We start from the raw sequence: 19,815 nt of genomic DNA, 5'->3' as shown, positions 1-19,815 counted from the left end.
CTCCTTTCGAATTAATTGGATTAACTATAATGCTGAACATTATATCAATTGATTTTCTCTATGACAAATTTGACTTGCTTTTCAATGTTAAAAGTCAAAAAGATTAAACCAAAAATAAAGGAAAAATATGCTAGACAAATGCAAATAGAAAGAGAGAAAAGGTCAAACTCAGCACTTGACAGTATTTGTTTTAGAGCCAAAATATATATTTAAAAGAACAAAAAGTTTATTTTATCCTGTTCACCATCATTTTTAATTTTTAACATACATTTAGTTGCCTGAAAATACAGCTACTTCATATCATACCTTCTCCCCTTTAACCATTATTAAATTGTGATACATCAGCAGAAAAAAAAAATTGTGCTGACCAGCACTTCTTATATTCCCTTCTGCTGTTTGGATGATATGGAATATGTTCTCTGGTAGATTCCTCAGGAGAGACTCATGGGAACATTTTACTCATTTTTTACACAGTGATAGCAGATGGTCTTGACCTTTGTACTTTAAAAGCAATTTCTTAGCTCACATTTTCTTTTCATGAGCATTGTAAATACATTATTTCATTTCCTTTTGGCACCAAGTGTAGCAATTGAAAAAATTCTAAGTGCTATTTTATTTTCTTTCTCTTATTATTTATTGATCCACTCCATTGTTGCTTGAGAAATGAAAGGATTTTAAATTGTTTTCCTTTAAAGTCTAGTGTTTTTAATAGAATACATTTTGTTGATCATTGGTATTTGGTTTTTCCATACTTGATGTTATTTTAAAATGCAATTTTGAATTTCTTTATTTTTAAAATTAATAGAAAGTTCTCTTGATGTACATTTTGTCTATGTTTGTAGTTGCACACATGAATTTGTTCCATTTCATTGCTTTGATTTTAATAAATTATGTGCAGATCTTTTTGCCTGCCTTCAGTATTTGTCACTTTCTTTTCAATACCTTTTGTTTTACTTCTTATTTCATTTAAAATATTTAATTTAAAAAATACACATTAAACATTTTATAGTTCAATGAGTTGAACATACTCGAGTATCTAGACTTAAAATAGATTTTCAGGAGCTGAGTGGTCCCCACATATAATAATCTCAACATTAATGGCACTGAAAGGTAACCAATTTCAAAGCTATATCCGCTTTTAAATTTTACGAGAGATATTTAGAGCGCATATTATTTTCTGTCTGTTTTCATTAAGTCAACTTCATGTTTGTGAGATTGTCCATGTTGTATTTATTTGTTTGCTATTCTTCATTTACATGTGTTACTTTGTTGAATGAAGATATCATGATTTAATTGTGCATTGTACTGCTTATTAAAATTTGGACTCTTTGAACCTCTTGGTTATGTGAATAGCTCTATATTGTGAATATATGTACAGATTCCCTTGTACATGTATCTAAAAATAGAGTTGAAAGGTCTTAGGATACGAATATGTCAGATTTCAGGTACTGAAAATTTTCCAAAGGGATTACATCCACCAGCGTGTATGAGATACTTAATTATGCTTCAATACAAACGGTTGTGATTATACATCATTTCAAATTGTTATACATGTTTTGAGTGTATGCAATAGCATTACATTATACTTTTATTTTCCTAATTTGCTTTTATGATTTCTCCATCCCATCTTCTATTTTATCCAAAGGAATTTGTTGGGTTTATTTACTTCTATTTATTTTTCTTAGTCTTACTTATGAAAAAAAAGTTTTATCAATAAGTATTGCCTTTGTTTTATCATATATGCTTTTAAAATCCTTATTATGTCTTCATTGCATCTTTCATCATGGTCTTAATTTATTTTAGCTAATTCTGAAATATTAAGTTATAGCTTTTGCCCACTTATGGCCTGTGTTTTGCTCCACTGTCTGTAAAAGCATTACTCTGTTCTGCATTATTTTTTCAAATAATAGCTTTTCATCCAGTTTTTTATTTTTTCAGTGCTTGTTTACATTACATAGTGATTACAGTTCTCATGGGGAGTTGGTACATTCATATAACATATCTTGATTAATTTTTCATCACCTTTCCCTCTCCTCTTCCACCCTTGCTCCATTTGAAACAGATCTATATCCCTATTTCCTATTATGTCTTTTATTTTGCTCTTTATTTATATTTTAACTTTATTCAGTTGCACTTCTCTCTGTTTTTCATTTCTCAGATGAATTTGGTTTTACCTGGACTATCAGGAGGGAGAGCACCTGAGAGATGCTCTTCAAGACTATGGCCCTAGAACTCCTTTCATTGTCTTTACAATTATTTAAAAGGAAGTCCCCAGGGTTCTTGTGGTGTCCAGACTCCTCTCACTTGAGTTCTTTCTTTGCACACAGTTTTTTCTTTTCCTTTCACTAAAGAATATATTCCCAAAAGTTTCTCCAAAGCTCAGATCTGTGTTCCGGAACGGAGCTTGAGCTAGACTTTTGCAAGTAGCCTCAGACTCAGACGGTCCTGGCACACTCTTCAGATTTTAACAGGGATCCTTTTCACTCACCTGTTACTTTGAAAGTAAAACAACAATTCAAGTTTCACTTATTACTCTCAAATTATCCACTCTGCTTGCCAGAGAGTTCCTACTGCTCTTAGGTTTTCATTTCTGAATTTTTTCATAGTCAACAGGGGACTTCTTTCTCTTCGGTTGCTCCACTAGATCTGTAATGGTTTATTTATTCCTTGGGGAACATATTTTAAATGTGTGTGGCTACCTTGTGCCCTTTAGTGTTGTCATTGTTATTGATTTTTATCCATTTATTAAATGTCCATCTGTCCAGCAGGACATCGTAGTACACACCTATAATCCTAGCACTCTGGGAATCGGAGGGAGGAGGATCACAAGTTTGAACCCAGGCTGAACAATTTAGCCATTTATTGAGACCTTGTCTCAGAATAAAAAGTTAAAAAAAAAATCTCAGTGTGAGGACCCTGGTTCAATCTTCAGTAAAATAAATAGATGAATGAATTAAAGTATAAAAACGGTCAAGATGTATAGAAATTAAAAGGTCTATCTACCCATCTGTCCATCTATCTCAATGTGTATGTATGAATGCAGTCATTCTGCTCATGGAGAAGGCAGTTAAGAAGATCAAGCCACCAATTCCACATTCTTTCTGTTTTCTTTTAAGATTTAACATTTTCCAGCTTCTATGTATTAAAATTCATAGAGGGGCCAGGGATTTAGCTCAGTGTTTTCACAAGCGCAAGGACCCGAGTTCAATCCCTGGTACCAAAAAAATAAAATAAAACAAAATACATAGAGTGCACTAATATTCATGTAATATAGATTTTTAATGGCTCATATTATACCTATTCATTTATTATGCAATATTAAATGATTAATAAAATTTGCTATCATTTTATAACTGTCCATAGAGATGTATTCTAATAAATGGCTGCTAATTTATAAATATTATTAGATTGCTTTGTTCTTGCTAACTTCCTGGTCACATTTTCCCAGAAAATGTTTTAAAGAGCAAGATAATTTCAAAAATATTCATTTTTTTAAATGTTTCTATTCATAAATCAGAATTTTGTCCAATATAACTTGAAAGCAGCAGATTTGATCTATACATCAAAGACCTTCAATAGCTTTCATGAGAAGGAAAATGTATCTTCAATTCTTGGCATTTATAGTCATCTGGAAAAAGCTAGTGCTAGAAGCAATAAAAAACATTTTTCAAAGGATACCTTATGGCATTACTGGACATTTACTGAGTTTAATCAAGCTTAAAGTTCACAAGATGAAGAAAACTGCATGCTCTTGGTTGTTGTCATAGGTGTGAAATTGCACGTAGGGTTAAATTTTTTGAAACTTTTATATGATTTGCAAAATCAAAACTGGCAGTATTTCAAGATAAGAAGGTAAAAGCTATTTATTCTTGTCTTATTTTTAAGTGTCTAAATATTAAATAAACCATATCTATTTTTCTTTTGAGAGTGAAAAAGCTATTATATAAAAATGTACTGATTATTGCAAGAAAATACAGTTGAGTGGTTTTATTTCTTTTGCCTACATGGTTTGATGCAAAGCTATTACTCAGCAAACTTTGCATCAGATCTTACTATACTGTGTTCAAATTTCAAGGGGATAAGTGGGAAATCTTGACAAGCAAGTTGTGTTCACTCATTTAGTGCAAATCGATTGTATCTTTCTGGGTAATAACATCCCCAAGAGCTATCCAAGTGGCAGGTAACATTTAGCAGTGGAACTAGTATGCTATGTCTTAATCATGGCTTCAGTATGCAGCATTTTAAAGAAGATTGGCATTGCCTCCTAAAAAAGGAAGTGAAATTTAAGGCAATTATGTACTTAAATAGTTTTAATTAATCCTTTTTCCAAATGTTTTATAAACTTAATGGCAAAGTATTTTAATACTTAATATCATGATATGTTTTTCATTTCAACGTCTTTCACATATAAAGTCACTGTCCATAATCCTCATTTATTTTTTAGGATTCAAGAATACTGACAAATAATTGAATTGAAATAATATACTAAAAAACATTTTTATTTTTAATAGCATCATAATGGTGTCAAAAAAGAAAGCTCAGTGTTTATATGTGTAAAAACACCAACTGCATCTTATATTTAATGTGTCTAAATGAAATCTCAGTCAGTATATATGCATAGCCAGTGGCATACGTTTGTCAGCTGGACTTGAGCTTGTCATGCATAAAGAAGGTTGTTCTTCACATTAGTCAACCAGCAAAGGAGTTTATTTATACCAGTGATGCTGCACTGCTCAAAAATATCTGGGGTTTTGGTTTTATTTCAGTCTCATACACAGATTCTCGAGTTTTATTAATTAGTCAATGGATTCCTTGGAGCATTGCAAAATTTCAATTTCAAAGAATAAAGATTTTCCACTTCTAAAGACAATCACAGAAATGTATTCTTCCTTTTTTCCTTAAATTCTTTTATTAGTACATTTTAGGTATACAATAAATTTGCATTTATCATTGGGAACTTGTAGCTTTACATGATGTACCTTGCTTCTTATTTTTTCCCCATTCCCTGCCCTCCCTTCACCCTATCTACCCTTCCCTATTTACAAAGACTTTTTTCTCTTTTTTCATTTCTCACAGTTTTTCCTTTCCCTTCTTTCCTTTCCCCTATCCCTCCAACTTTCCATAACCCTTTGGACCTTTTCTTTCTATTTCACATTATCAATTATTCATTTTAATCATTTTAATACTTATTTAAACTTTCAGTTTCTCAGATCAGAGAAATTATTCAATACTTACACATGTGTGTCCTATTTATTTCACTTAAGTGTATGACTTCAATGTGCATTCATCTAGCTATGAATGTCTCTAGTTTCTCATTCTTTATGGCTGAATATACTCCATTTTAGAAAAAAACCCACATTTTCTTTATCCAGTTTCCAGTTGATGGGCAATTAGGCTATTTCCAAGCTTTAGCTATTACAAACTGTGCCGCTATAAACAAGTATGGGTGCACATATATCACTGTGGTATGATTCTTTTAATTTTGGGGGGAAGATACCTAGCAGAAGAATACCAGGCTCATATGGGACCTGTAGTCCTAGTTCTTTGAGATATCTCCATACTGATTTCCACAGTGATTGCACCAGTCTGCACTCCCACCAGCAATGGAGAAGGGTTCCTTTCTCCTCACATCCCCACCAGCATTTGTTATTGGTTGATTTCTTGATAGCAGCCATTCTTTGTGGGGTGAGATGGAATCTCAGTGTTGTTTTCAGCTGCGTCTCTCAAATGACCAGTGAAGTTAAGCATTTTCTCATATGTTTATTTGCTGCTTTTACTTCTTTATCTGAGAAATGTCTGTTCATTTCAGATGCCCATTTTTGAAGTGAGTCTTTAAATTTGGAGGTCTGATTTTTTTCAGTTCTTTATATATTCTAGATAGTAGTCCTTTGTCTGAGGTACAGTGGCTAAAATTATTTTCCCACATTGTAGTTTGTCTCTTAGCTCTGTTGGTGATTTCTCTTGGAGTGCAGAAGCTTTGTAATAAGATGAGATCCGAGTTGTTGATTCTTTGTGCTAGTTCCCATGCTGAGGTTTTGTTCATAAAGTCTTTTGCTATGCCAGTGTCTTCGAGAGTTCTACGTAACTTATCTTCCAGAAAGTTTCGTGTTTCTGTTGTAATATTTAGACCTTTAATCCACTTTGATCTTAGTTTAGTGTATGGTGATACATGTGGGTCTAGTTTAAATCCTTGTCATGTTATCTAGTTTTTCCAACACCATTCATTAAAGATGCTATCTTTCTTCCAGTGAGGATGATTGTCTCCTTTGTCAAAGATGAGGTGACTGAGTATGTCTGGAGTTTCTGTGTCTTCTAGTCTATTCCACTGATGCTCAGGTCTGTTATTTTGTCAGTACCATGCTGTTTTTATCACAGTGGCTTTGTAGTACAGTTTCAAGTTGGGGATTGTGATACCCCTTGCCATGTCTCTGATCCCTACAATTGCTTTTGCTATTCTAGGTCTCCAAATGAATTTTTGGATGGTTTTCTTTAGCTCTGTGAAGTACATTGTTGGAATTTCAATCACTATTGCATTAAGTCTATATAGAAGTTTTGGAAGTACAGCCATTTTCACTATATTGGTTCTTCCTACTCGGGAACAAGGGATGTCTTTCCATTTCTTATATCCTCTTTGATCTCTTTTTCCTGAGTGCTGTAGTTTTCAGTGTAGAGGTCTTTTGTTTCCTTTGTTAGATTGACTCCTATATATTTCATTTCTTTTGGAAGCTATTGTGAAAGGAATTGTTTCCCTAATTTCTCTCTCAGTGAGTCTGTTATTTGTGTACAAAAAGGCTGTTGATTTTTGAATGTTGATCTTGTATCCACCTACTCTACTGAATCTGTCAATTAAGTCTAGAAGTCTTTTGGCTGAGTTTTTTGGGTCTTCTATGTAGAGTACCATATCATCAGCAAATAATGACAGTTTAATTTCTTCCCTTCGTATCTTTATTCCTTTTATTTCTTTCTCTTTTCTAGTTGTTGTGGCTAATATTTCCAGAACTATATTGAACAGGTGTGATGATAGTGGACATCCTTGTCTTGTTCCTGATTTTAGCATGAAAGTTTTCAGTTTTTGACCATTTACGTATGATATTGGCTTTTAGTTTTTCATAGATGGCTTTTATCAGTTTGAGGTAGAGACCATCTATTCCAATTTTTGTAGGTTTTTTATCATAAATACGTGTTGGATTTTGTCAAATGCTTTTTGTGCATCTATTGAGGTGATCATATGTTTTTTGTCCTTGGCTCTATTAATACAGTGTATTACATTGATTGATTTGTGAAAGTAGGACCATTCCTGCATCCCTGGGATGAATCCCACTTGGTCAAGGTGTGTGATCTTCTTGATGATTTTTGCATTCTATTTGCCAGTATCTTATTAAGGATTTTTGCATCTATGTTCATTAGTGAGATTAGCCTATAGTTCTCTTTTTTGGTTGGGTCTTTCTCTGCTTTGGAGATCAAGGTGATGCTTGCTTCCAGGAATGAATTTGGGAGTATTGCTTCCCTTTCAATTTCACTGAAGAGTTTAAACACTAGAATGATGTTGGCTGTTGCTTTTTCATAGATAGCCTTAATCAGGTTGAGATAAAGACCTATTCCAATTTTCTGTAGGGCTTTTTTTTTATCATGAATGAGTGTTGGATTTTGTCAAATGCTTTTTCTGCATCTATTGAGATGATCATATGGTTTTTGTGCTTAGCTCTGTTAATATAGTGTATTACATTTATTGATTTACAAATGTTGAACCATCCTTGCATCTCTGGGATAAATCCAACTTGATCAGGGTGTGTGATCTTCTTGATGACCCTCTGTATTCTGTTTGACAGTATCTTGTTGAGGATTTTTTCATCTATGTTCATTCGGGAGGTTGGTCTGTAGTTTCCTTTTTTGGTTGGGTCTTTCCCTGATTTGGGAATGAAAGGAAGACTTGCTTCCAGGAATGAATTTGGAAGTATTCCTTTCCTTTCACTTTCATTGAATATTTTAAGAGTAATGGTGATAGTTCTTCTCTAAATGTCTTGTAGAATTCCACAGTGAAGCCATTTGGACCTTGGCTTTTCTTTGGTGGTAAATTTTTAATTATGTTTTCCAATTTCACTGATTGTAATTGGGGTGTTTAGAATTTTTATATCTTCTTTGTTTAACTTTGGCAATTTGTATGCATCTAGGAATCTGTCTATTTCTTCTGTATTTTCCATTTTATTAGAGTACATGTTCTCAAAGTAGGTATTGATGATCCTCTGGATTTCTGCTGGGTCTGTTGTGACTTCACCTTTTTAGTTCTTTCTTACATGGATTTGAGCCTTTTCTTTCCCTTTTTTGATAAGATTGGCTAAGGGTTTATCAATTTTATTTATTCTTTTGAAAAACCAACTCTTTGATTTATTGATTTTTTTTGTATTGTTCTCTTAGTCTCCATTGCATTGATTTCTGCTCTGATCTTTATAATTTCCTCTCTTGTATGAGTTTTGTGTTTGTCATGCTCTTCTTTTTCTAGTAGGTTGAGGTTCAGTATTAGGTTGTTTATTTGAGCTCTCTCTGTTTTCCTAATATGGGCATTCACTGCTATGAATCTCCCTCACAGAACTGCTTTCATTGTGTCCCACAGATTCTGGTATGTAGTACGGGCATTATTATTTACTTGTAGAAACTCTCTAATTTCTCCTTTAATTTCCTCAGTGACCCATTGATTGTTCAGGAGAGTGTTGTTTAATTTCCATGTGTTTGTGTGGGTTTTATGGTTTCTTATACTATTGATCTCCTATTCTTTGCACTATGGTCTGATAATATACAGGGGGTAACTTCAATTCTTTTGCATTTACTTAAACATGTCCTATGAGCTAGCATCTGGTCTATTTTGGAGATTGACCTGTGTGCAGCCAAAAAGTATGTATATTCTGATTTTGTGGGGTGGAACATTCTGTAGACATCTATTAAGTACAGTTGTTCAAAAGCTTGGTTCAGTTTTAGAATTTTGTTGTTAATTTTTTGTCTAGATGATCTTGTCTATTTGTGACAGTGGGGTGTTGAGGTGTCCCCCACTATAATTATATTAGTGCTTATTTGGTTTTTCATGTCCATTAATATTTGTTTTATATAGTTAGGGGCATTCATATTTGGTGCATATATATTTAGGATTGTCATCTCTTCTCTTTGGATTGATTGTTCCCTTCACAAGGATGTAGTGACCATCTTTGTCTCTCTTAATTAGTTTTGGTTTGAAACCTACTTTTTCTGCAAATAACATTGCTACCTCTGCTTTTTTCCAGGTTTCTGTCACATGGAGAACTTTTTTTCCATCATTTTACTTTCAGTCTATGAATTTCTTTTTGAATTAGGTGTGTTTCTTGTATACAGCATATTGTTGGATTTTGCTTCTTAATCCATTCTGCCAGTCTATTTCTTTTGATTGGTGAATTGAGGCCATTAATATTGATGGTTATAATTGATAGATATTGACTCATCCTTGTCATGATGTTTTACTGTTGTTGGCTTTTTTATTTTTTATTTTTCCCCCTTTCTCTTTAGCTTCTTGCCTTGCCTTGTGGCTTTGCTCTGTTGGACCTCATGGAGTTGCGACCTTTGTTGTCTTCTTCTAGGATATTGTTTAGAATTCTTTGGAGTGCTGGTTTGGTGTTCACGAAATTTCTGAGGTGTTCTTTATCATGGAAGTATCTAATTTCCCCATCGATTATGAAAGATAAATTTGAAGGATACAACAGTCTAGATTAGAAATTATTTTCTTTTAGGGCTTGAAATAATTCACACCAGGCTTTCATTAACTTGAGGGTTTGCGTTGAGAAGTCTGCTGTGATTCTGATGGTATTTCCATTGTAGGTGATTTGTTTCTTTTCTCAAAGTGCTTGTAGGATTTTGTTCTTCTGTTGGGTTTCTGGGATCTTGATTATTATATGTCTAGGTGTAGATTTTTTCTGATCGTGGGTAGTTGGAGTTCTATATGCCTCAGTTATCTGTATGTGTAATTCTCTACCCCTGTCTGGGAAGTTTTCTACTATTACTTCTATGAACAGCTTTTTTTATGTTATTTGTACTGTCTCCTGGTTTTTCATGGACTCCTACAAGTCTTATGTTATTCTTCTTTGCATCATCTAGCAGCTGCTGGATTGATTTCTTGTGGTCCCTTACTATTTTTAAGAAATCTCTGTTTTCCTCATCACTAACCGCAATCTTATGTTCTATATCTGATATTCTACTTTCACATTTGCTCTATATTCTGTGAATCCTTTCAATGGAGTTTTTAATCTCCTGGATACTTGAATATGTTTCATGGATTCAATTTCTTTCCTATGTTGGGCTTCATGGTTTCCATTTCTTTCTTATGTGGGCATTCATGGCTTCTAGCATGGTCCTGAGCTCATCTATTTTTTTATCTGTTTCTATTCTAGAGTCTCTAATCACCTCTTTCACTCTACTCACCATCTCTGTGGTTATCTGGGAAATTATTTCTGTTTTGAATTTTTCTAGAGCCCCCTTCATCTGTTTTGTTACTTCTTGTGCTACCAGGTCAGGTTGTCCAGGTGGTTGATTATCATATTTTTCCACATTGTTTCCCCCAGAATTTGCATTTCATGAGCTGGAAGTCTGGGTTTGTGTCCTGCCAAGATGTCTTCTCATTTTTAATTCTGTTGTTGGTTCTGTTTTTTGCTTTAATTCCTGGGCTGATACATCAATAGTTCTTATTGTGAGTATCTTTATTACTTGTGTTTAGAGCCCCTATGGAATGATTGCTTCTCAGAGATATCTTACAGGTATACCTGGACTTTTTAGGCTTTTCATCTCTAATAACTCTTAGGTAATCTCATTTTCAGTATGCCTGGAAGGACAACTGATTAGATCGATAATGACCCCTTAGTCCAATTGACACAGTCAGCATCAACAACAGCATCAAACACAGCTTAGAAAATGACGGTTTGTGGTAGCAGTTAATATTTTACCTTTAACCCTGTGAGCTAGATCAAAATGTAGAGCCAATCCAAAATATGTTTGTAGTAAGTAAATACTTCAATATGGAAAATTTTCCCTTTGGGATAAGGATTTAGAAGTAGGGGAGTGAGGGAGTGAGATTGAGGGAGAGAGAAAGGTTAGAAATGAGGCTAGAGGACATGGGAAGATCATGCAAATTGTGGGAATCTTTTGAAGACAGGAGGAAAAGACTGCAAAGAACAGAGACAATTATAGAACAAACTGACAATAATAGGGAAGCTAGAAATTGTATTCATCTTCCTATAATAGTGACAATTGAGAGGACAGGGAGAGAGAGAAACAATTAAAATGGGACAGGAACAGAAGCAGAGAGAGAGAGAAATATAGAGCCAGGAGGGAGAGAGAGAGAGAGAGAGAGAGAGGAAGAATATATATATATATGTGTGTGTGTATATATATACACACACACATATATATATATATAAAATAAAACAAAAGTTCTCCCTCAGGATATATCTCTGCTTTCCTGGTAGACAATGTGGGCAGCAGTTTGTGGGTCTAAGTCGATTACTCTCAGCAAGCCAGCTGTAGTCTGCTGAGATTCAAGCTGATTTCTGGCTGCAAGGTCCAAATTGAGGTCCTTGACACCCTGCTGGATTAAACTCTGCAAGGTTCTACTGCAGGCTCCAGCTGTCCTCCCCCTTTTTATGGGAAGGGCTGATCACACCAACTTACCAACCACGATGGTCCAGTGTGCTTTTATTGAAGAGTTTTTCTTCACTTTCCAAGATAGCTTCAATTTTCATTGAAGAGCCTCAGAGAGGCCCTCGGTGTTGTTCGCTTCTGCTCTATCTTCTGGGGCTCATAACCATGGCCTTTATGATCCCCCTGGTGCCTCTGCTGTGCAGATTCAGATACTGTGCGGCCTGAGTGGCATGGTCCGGCAGGGCTGCTGGCATCTGCAGGATGGGCTCCTTCACGGGTCACAGAAATGTATTCTAAAAGCAGTCCCAAGAGTAGAATTTCAAGTCATAAGCAATAGAATTGTATTTAATAAGTATTCTCCAAAAGTGAATCTGTGAGGCTGTTAATGTGCCTTTAGGTTTATAAGATTTACTATATTGTTTGAATATTTTAGGGTTATGAAAGATAATATACATATGTAAATATAAAATGCATGTTTTCCTAATGAAAATAATATGTATGTATGCATGCATAGTTTAATCATGGACTGTCATAATTAAGTAGGATCATTTAAATAATCTGTGTCAACTATGAAGTTCCACCTATTTCCTTTAGACAAGAGAGTAAACTAATGTCCAGAAAGGTTTATTTCAACATCAGTTACTTAAGACCAGAGCCAAAAATATGTTCTAATGTCTTATTCATTATTTACTTAAATAAGGTATAATTATTTTCTAAATGAAGTTTCTTATGAACTCAAAATTACTGCCTCTAAGATTTGTTTTTATAAATAGATTTTTCTGATTTTTGAATCTGGAAGGTGTAAGTGTGTTCTGCACCTTCCCCCATTCCTCTAACAAGGTTAAAGACTGAAGCCTGCCTAGGTAATTGGCCCTCCCTCAGCATTCATTGTCTGGGGTTGTGGGAACCCAAGAGGTGAGCCACTTTACTAAAGGTTATGGTCTTTGTATATAGCAATATGTATACTTATACACCTCCAACTTCACATTTTAAATGGAGAGCCAAAGTACTTTTATAATCACATTTTGATGGGGCCTGTGTTTGACTGAAAGTAAAATTAACCTTTTATTAACACAGGGTCTTGAGGTCCTCACACTGAATATGTTGTTTGCCTAGAGTGAAAAGAAACCTTTCACATATAAGTGAATTGTTTTTCAAATGTATCCTTTTAATATGTATAATGTGACTCAGAGTACAAATGATTTTGGTCCATGTACTTTGAAATTCTAAAAATATATTTCAAAATCTTATAAAATGTAAACTACTCAAACCAGGTCAATTTTCTACACATCTACTTCTAATAGACTCCACTATGGAGACATTTTTAAAAGTACATAAGAATTGGAAAATTGTTTATCTTGAGTTTATTCTTTAAAATATTCTGTAGAAAGTACATGGAAATATACTTTCTATGCTTTTAGATGAAGAGTAACGTGTTCAATTAAGTAGGTTGCCAGGATTACCAAGTACTAGTTTTTAAATTTTGATTTTTCTAGTTTAGGTGTTTAACCTTTGAACATGATCTGTACCCTTGGGATCTTCATAATTATCTCACTAATGGAAAGAACTGGAGGAATAGATTCTCTATAAGGAGTATTTTTAGAATATATTTTATGAAGAATTTATTTTTCTATGTCACTCAACCCTGATTTTCAATCTAGCTTCAGTGTTCTTATCTGAAAAATGTGAAAAATGTGAAAACTCTGGATTCCAGGGTTATTAGAGCGAATATACCAGTGATTTAAATGATATTGTAAAAAATTAAAGGAATACATACTTTTCAGTTCCCATTCATCTTTCTGGGAAATTCTCTCATCTTTTTTCCATAAAAAGTAGATATTTAGCAATTGTCTCAAAATAATATAAATAGGTGACCTCATTTAGAAATATTTAATTTCTTAGTAATCTTTACTAAATTTTTCTGTTATTCTATAAACATATGAGAAATTAAGTAATCTAAAGTTATAATGTACAATGTATAAAATTCTAGATAAAATTTGTTCATAAAAGAATTTTAAATGAATACAGTGAATATCAAAGTCAAATTGAAAATAAAGCTATGACTAGTAGCTGACATGTCAACTGCACCATGGAAGGAAGAAAATGTGAAGACAGAAGAGACTTCTACTTGTTAACAAATTACTTGGGTTAAAATGCACAGTGTTTCGAAACAACAGAATAGGTAATTTGGTGAATTATTTGAACTTTTCCTTACCTCCTATTTATGTATCTTTTTATTTGCTCTTTATTTGTATATTTATATATCTATATATTTATAGATATATAAATAAATCTATATATCTCATCTATCTATCTATCTCTCTATATTCTCATAAGAGAAACCATGAGATGTTTAAACTCGTGTCTAACATATTTCACTTAACACTGTGTTCTGAAGTTGCATCCATTTATCTATGAATGCTTCAAGCTTATCTTTCAAAACTCATGCTCGCTCAGAAGATACCACACATGCTTAACGAGAAAAAAATGATACTGTGAAAACCCCCGCTGCAATGTAATTCTTATCACAATTCCACTGTCATTCTTCAGAGAAATGGAACATATAGTGGAGGAAAAAGGATGGTCTCTCCGATAAATAGTGTTGGGAAAACTGGCAAATAACAAGAATAAATAAATTGAACTCTTAGCTTAAAAGAAGAATAAACTCCAAATGGGTTAAAAACTTAAATGTAAGAACTAAAACTGCAAAACCACTTGAAGGAAACCTAGGGGAAGCACTCTACGACATTTCCTGGGGGATAGTTTCTTGGAAAGGACTCCTCCCTAGGCACAGGTAACAAAAGCCCAAGTAGGCAAGTAAGATGGCATCAAAACTACAAAGTTTCTGCCCAGAAAAAGAACTGATCAGCAGAATGAAGAGACAGCTTATAACTGTCTCTGGGAGAAATATATGCATATAATGTGTCTAATAAAGGTCTAATATAATATATAAGGAACTCAACTCCATAACAAGAAAACAGTCCTGTTAAGAAATAAGCAAATGGCGTGAGTAGACTTTTCTCCAAAGACATAAAAATGACCAGATGTGTATGAAAAACTGGTCAAATTAGTAATCATTAGAGAAATTGAAATTAAAATCATGAGGTCACTTCATACCTATTAGAATAACTGTTATCCAAAAGATTAAATTAACTAATATTGGCAGGGATAGGGAGAGGAGAGAACTAGAAGACACTTGATGAGAATGTAAATTAGTTCAACCACTTTGGGAAACATTATACAGGTTCCACAAAAAAACTAAAAGAATTACTGTATGATCCGGCAATCTCTCTGCAAGGCGTAGACATAAAGGGGTGAGTTCAGTGTGTGGATGAGCCGCTTGTACCCATGCCAGTGCACTACAGCATTGCTCGTATTAGTCCATAGGGCAGAATGGAATAGTAGTCACCGCTAAAAATATAAGAAAACTGTCATTTGCAACAAGACAGATAAATCCAGAGGAAAAGTACTTTAAATGAAATAAGCTAAATATACAAAGGCAAATACTTTTAGTGGTAGAGAATAAAACCTTGAAGAGGAAAAATCTAGTTACACACTACAAAGTTTCAGTTAGAAATGAAGAATAAGTTGTGGCAGTCTTCACAAGGTGGTGACTATCATGTATTTTTCAAAATTACTGAAAGACCAAATTTTAAGTGTGCCTGTGATGAAGAATGGCAAGTAATGAGGTATGAATATATAAATTAGTCTGATTCATCACTCCCCAGGGTACACATGTGTCATAACATTACATTGTATCCCACGAAGATATAGTTATTATTTGTGAATTGAAGAAAGTAAAGTAACTCAAATTGAGATATATTTGTTTGCATTGACAAGATTTTAAGTTGTATTTTTCTTCAAATAATCACTGATAAATAATTTGCGGTTAAGTAAATTTTTATATCAGCACATTTTATAGACATTTCAAGTTTTACTTGTTAAAATTAATTTTGAAGCAATATTTTATGAAAGTATCTATACAAAATATAGTGGGACATATGAAAAAACAAAAATATTGTAAACTCTTGTTTGTTTTGTTGTGGTTATGTTTTTCTTGGTGTATGTCATTTCTGTAAGTCATTATAATCATTTCTAATTCTGTTTGTCATTTAATCTGTATTGAGTCAATGACATTTAGTTCATGTTCATTGATTGAATTATGTGAAATGGATCGAACTTTACACATTTGCCAACTGTCATGTATTTTCCACGTAAGTGATCTCTAATGAGATTCTATTTTATCTCTTTTAGAACATCCCCTGATTTCTCCTGCAGCCATGGCCATATTCTCTACTCTGTTTCTAGACTTCAGACATAGGACAGCTTATTTGATCTTTGTAAATATAACTCACACATTTGATTACTTATTCTATCCTTCATCTATGATCTTGCTGTGTTGTGAAAGCATTTCTCCCCTTCCTTCATTATAAAAAGAAAAATGAAATTTATTATGTGATATCTTATTCTTTTATTTATTTCTTGTCACTGACTTTTTTGGTTTTCATTCACTGTATTATCTTCTTTCTTTATGTATCTGAATCAAGTTTCTTTTACACTTGGCATTTTGTTTCCCACACTTTTTCCTTTTACTGTCTTTCAAACTAAAACAATAAAACTTCTGTACTTGTTTGTATCTACATATCTGTGTATGTGAGCATTTTAGTTTGCTGCTACCTCTTGATCTGTGAGGTTCAGTAGTAACAAAAACTTCAGGTATTGTTTTTAATATTTCAGTATCCCCAACCAATCATAGACTAAACTAAGGAAGAAAGATATTTTGAACTAAAGGGTGCTGCGTAATATTTAATTGCTGATCTGCACAGACTCAGCTTCCACGGTATAGTTGGTTATGCAGCATTGTTTCCTAGCGTTGAGGCATGAATGTACAGAGCTTACAAGTTTATTTTAATATATACCAATGCCTGAGTTGCAAAAGGTAGGTGAAATTATGCTCTCAATTTTCAAAATAGTTTTCTAAACTGACATAACATACGCAGATAGTTGAATGTTTATCAAACGGATTCCAACAACAAGATTAGTAGCCATGACTCTGTTAGAGCTTATTCAGTTAGAAATTGTGGGAACAACTGCTTCAGAAAGCTTTACTCTGTTCACCAAGATAATTACACCCATCCAAAAATCAATGTTTAAAACTGCAGTCTAGTTTCATATATTTCAATTGAAAGGTTTCTTAATTGATATATTTCCTATAGCAGATAGCCTCAGTTACATGCTGGTTTTGATTGTGGGAAAATTCATTTCTTTCACAAATGTTTCCTACATGAATAGAATCATTTAGGACAAACAGTAAAGAGGCACATGAAAATTTAAAACCTGTCTTTTCATTTCAGCGGCAATATCCTACTTTCAATCACTACATTCACTGTTATGCTAGTTGTTTACAGGAAGTTCTAATTTACAGATGCGATTTCATTTATTGGTCACTGGCTATTTTTTTAAGTAGAGGGACTACGCATATATGATAATGTATTAAAACTGTTTAGTCATATGTTTTGAATTTATTTTATGATTATTTCATATTTTATTTTATAATATAGAACACTTAAGTAAAATTGGTGTTTTAAAAATATGTCTATAGTTATTTTAAAATACATTTTTATGGTAAAATGTAAATATACAGATATAAAATAGTATAATAAACCAACATTGATCAATATTTTCTTTCATCTCTTAATATTATTTTCTGAAGTATTTAAAAGTAAATTTGAACTTTCTCATTTCCACTTAGAAAACTTCAACATTCATTCCTTAGATGTAAAACTTTCTTTATCTGTATACTGTTTCCCCCAAAATTAGACCTAGATGGAAAATAATCAGCCTTGAAAACTAGAGATCAAAAATGCCCACCCCATCAGCCCGTCCTTATATCCTATCCATCCTTATATCCTATACCCTTATATTCTATCCATCAGCCTGCTTATAAAAGCAGCTCCAGGGAAAGAGAATAGTGATGGCAACTAGGGCAAGGATAGGCTGACCGGAGTTGGCATTTTTGATCTCTAGTGTTCAAGCTGATTATTTTCTGACTAGGTCTTATTTTCAGAGGCAGAGATTAACTAGCTTCCTATTGTCCTACTTTAAATAATGTATTGGTGAAACTTTCATCCGTGTTTCATAAGCAATCAAATTTTATATACTTTAAAAATGTTTCCTTATACTATATTTTCAACCTTGATTTCTCCAATTTAGGACCCAAATGGGCTCTATATTGTTATCCCTAGATCACCTGGTAATCTGCTTTGAGTCTCTTCAGAGATAGAATTACTTATTTAACATCGCTAAAAAAAAATGGAGTCAACATTCTAATTCACATCTGGCTGCTGTGTTCTTTCTTTCTTTCTTTCCTTTTTTTTTTTTCTGAGATGATACTTTTATCTTTATTTTCAAAGCCTGAAAATCTTGGCCCCTTTCCCCTCTGTACCATTTTATTTTCAGTCATTTTGACCAACTTTACATTGTGACACACTTTGGTATTATTTTTTTCATGTTCCTTGTACTTAATTGTAATGATATTCCTGAATCTGTGGGTTTACAGTTTTCATCAACTGAAAATTTTCAGCCATTTTGTTTTCAAATATTTTCCTGGGGTTTTTTAGTTTATCCATTCTAATTAAGCATGTATTTAGACAATTGTGATGATCTGGGTTTTTTTAAATAACTTTTCTATCTGTTTCACTTTGGGTTATTTCTACTACTATGTCTTCAAGTTTACGATTTTTTGGTCATGTTTAGTTGTTCTCATTCACATTCTGTGTGTGCGTGTGTGTGTGTGTGCTGGATTTGTGGCTTTTCTAATGTCTTCCACTTCTCCACTTAGCAAGTTGAGTGGATGGAATCTAATTGTAATTTTGTTGTAATATCCTAGTGTGTTAATTCTAAATCTATGTCAGTTCTGAATCAGTTTTGATTGACGTTTTACCTCTGTTGTGGGTTATGCTGTCTGTTTTGTTTTGGTTTTTTGCTTCCTTAGTTGCTTTATATTGGTGATCTGAAACTGAATTATACTACTTTTTTCCTGGATAATGTTTCTATTCTTGTAGCTGTTACTAAGGTTTATTTGGGGGAGAATGTTACTTAGAAAGAGTTTGATCCTTTTAGATACCACTGTAACATATTTAGGCACAGGTAATGCAGTGTTCAGTCCAGAGCTAGTTACACCCCACTGAGGCACAATCCTTGTCTGTTGGCTCCGTGTATCCTGAGGTTAGATTCTGCCTGAGAGCAGAAGCATTGCATAGTGCTTGCTGTGTGAGGGTTGAGTGCTACTTCCTATAATGTCTTGCAGTCTTATTTATCACCTTGAGTAATTTCCTGGTATAGCTGTGATGATTGGTAACCTGATGTATTTGCAGGGGGATTCCCTGGAGACTCCCAGAGTTCTGTCTTTGCACAGCGTTTTCATACTGAGTATATCTACAGCTCTTTCTTCTTTCGAAGATTATTCTGAGAACTCAAACCTCCTTGGCTTTTCCAGATTTCCTTTTTCCTTTATGTCGGTTTCCCGCTGTCAATCATCTTTGTCATGCAATTGCTTAAATTAAGTTGACATAATTTTTATAAAAATGAGAGAATCAATTCAAAGATAATTGGGCATTAAATTCTGTGTAACTTGGTCACCTTTGTATTTAGAAGACTCCTAGTGAGTGTCATGGAGACTACAAGTGTCAGAAGAAGATTGAAAAGCTTTTTAGACCTGCTCCTATCAAATGACAAACCAGTCCTCCATTTGAAGGAAATATAATGGGTTGGACTTATAGGTGGAGACCTGAGTTTCAAACATCTTGCTATTTTCTGAAAGTGTTTATAATTTCTAAAGTCACACTTTTTCTTATGCCATTTCACCAATCTTGTATCACTTCTTCCCTTAAACCATGTCAAAATAGAAATGATAATTGTAGGACAATTTCAAATGTCTCTTCTACACAGACTGTTACGATCTCTCCAATTAAACATGATCTCCTTCAACTCTGCATTTGGTCTTGACTGCTCCTGAGTACTTTCAGTCTATCTTGTATTATAAGTACGGGTGAACATTTCTGTCTATTAGGTGGTGATTAGTGGAGATCAAGAGAGTATGTTACTTTTTTATTTAACCCTGCTGGTAATTGTTATGTAATAGGAAGGTTAAAGATGACTCCT

At 33.6% G+C, this 19,815-nt stretch overlaps 1 protein-coding gene across 12 annotated transcripts in view; it reads left to right on the top strand.

Annotated features, from left to right (window-relative positions):
- The window catches only part of Sntg1 (syntrophin gamma 1), an 835,631-nt gene that overhangs the window by 397,959 nt on the left and 417,857 nt on the right, over positions 1-19,815 (top strand). The window lies entirely within an intron of this gene.

The sequence above is a fragment of the Heterocephalus glaber genome, unplaced genomic scaffold (genome assembly GCF_053883595.1).
Source record: "Heterocephalus glaber isolate CG9 unplaced genomic scaffold, H.glaber_assembly_v1.0 deba00000281, whole genome shotgun sequence".
NCBI classification, from domain to species: domain Eukaryota; kingdom Metazoa; phylum Chordata; class Mammalia; order Rodentia; family Bathyergidae; genus Heterocephalus; species Heterocephalus glaber.
The sequence above is the reverse complement of the archived record's forward strand: the minus strand, read 5'-3'. Positions and strand labels throughout refer to the sequence as shown.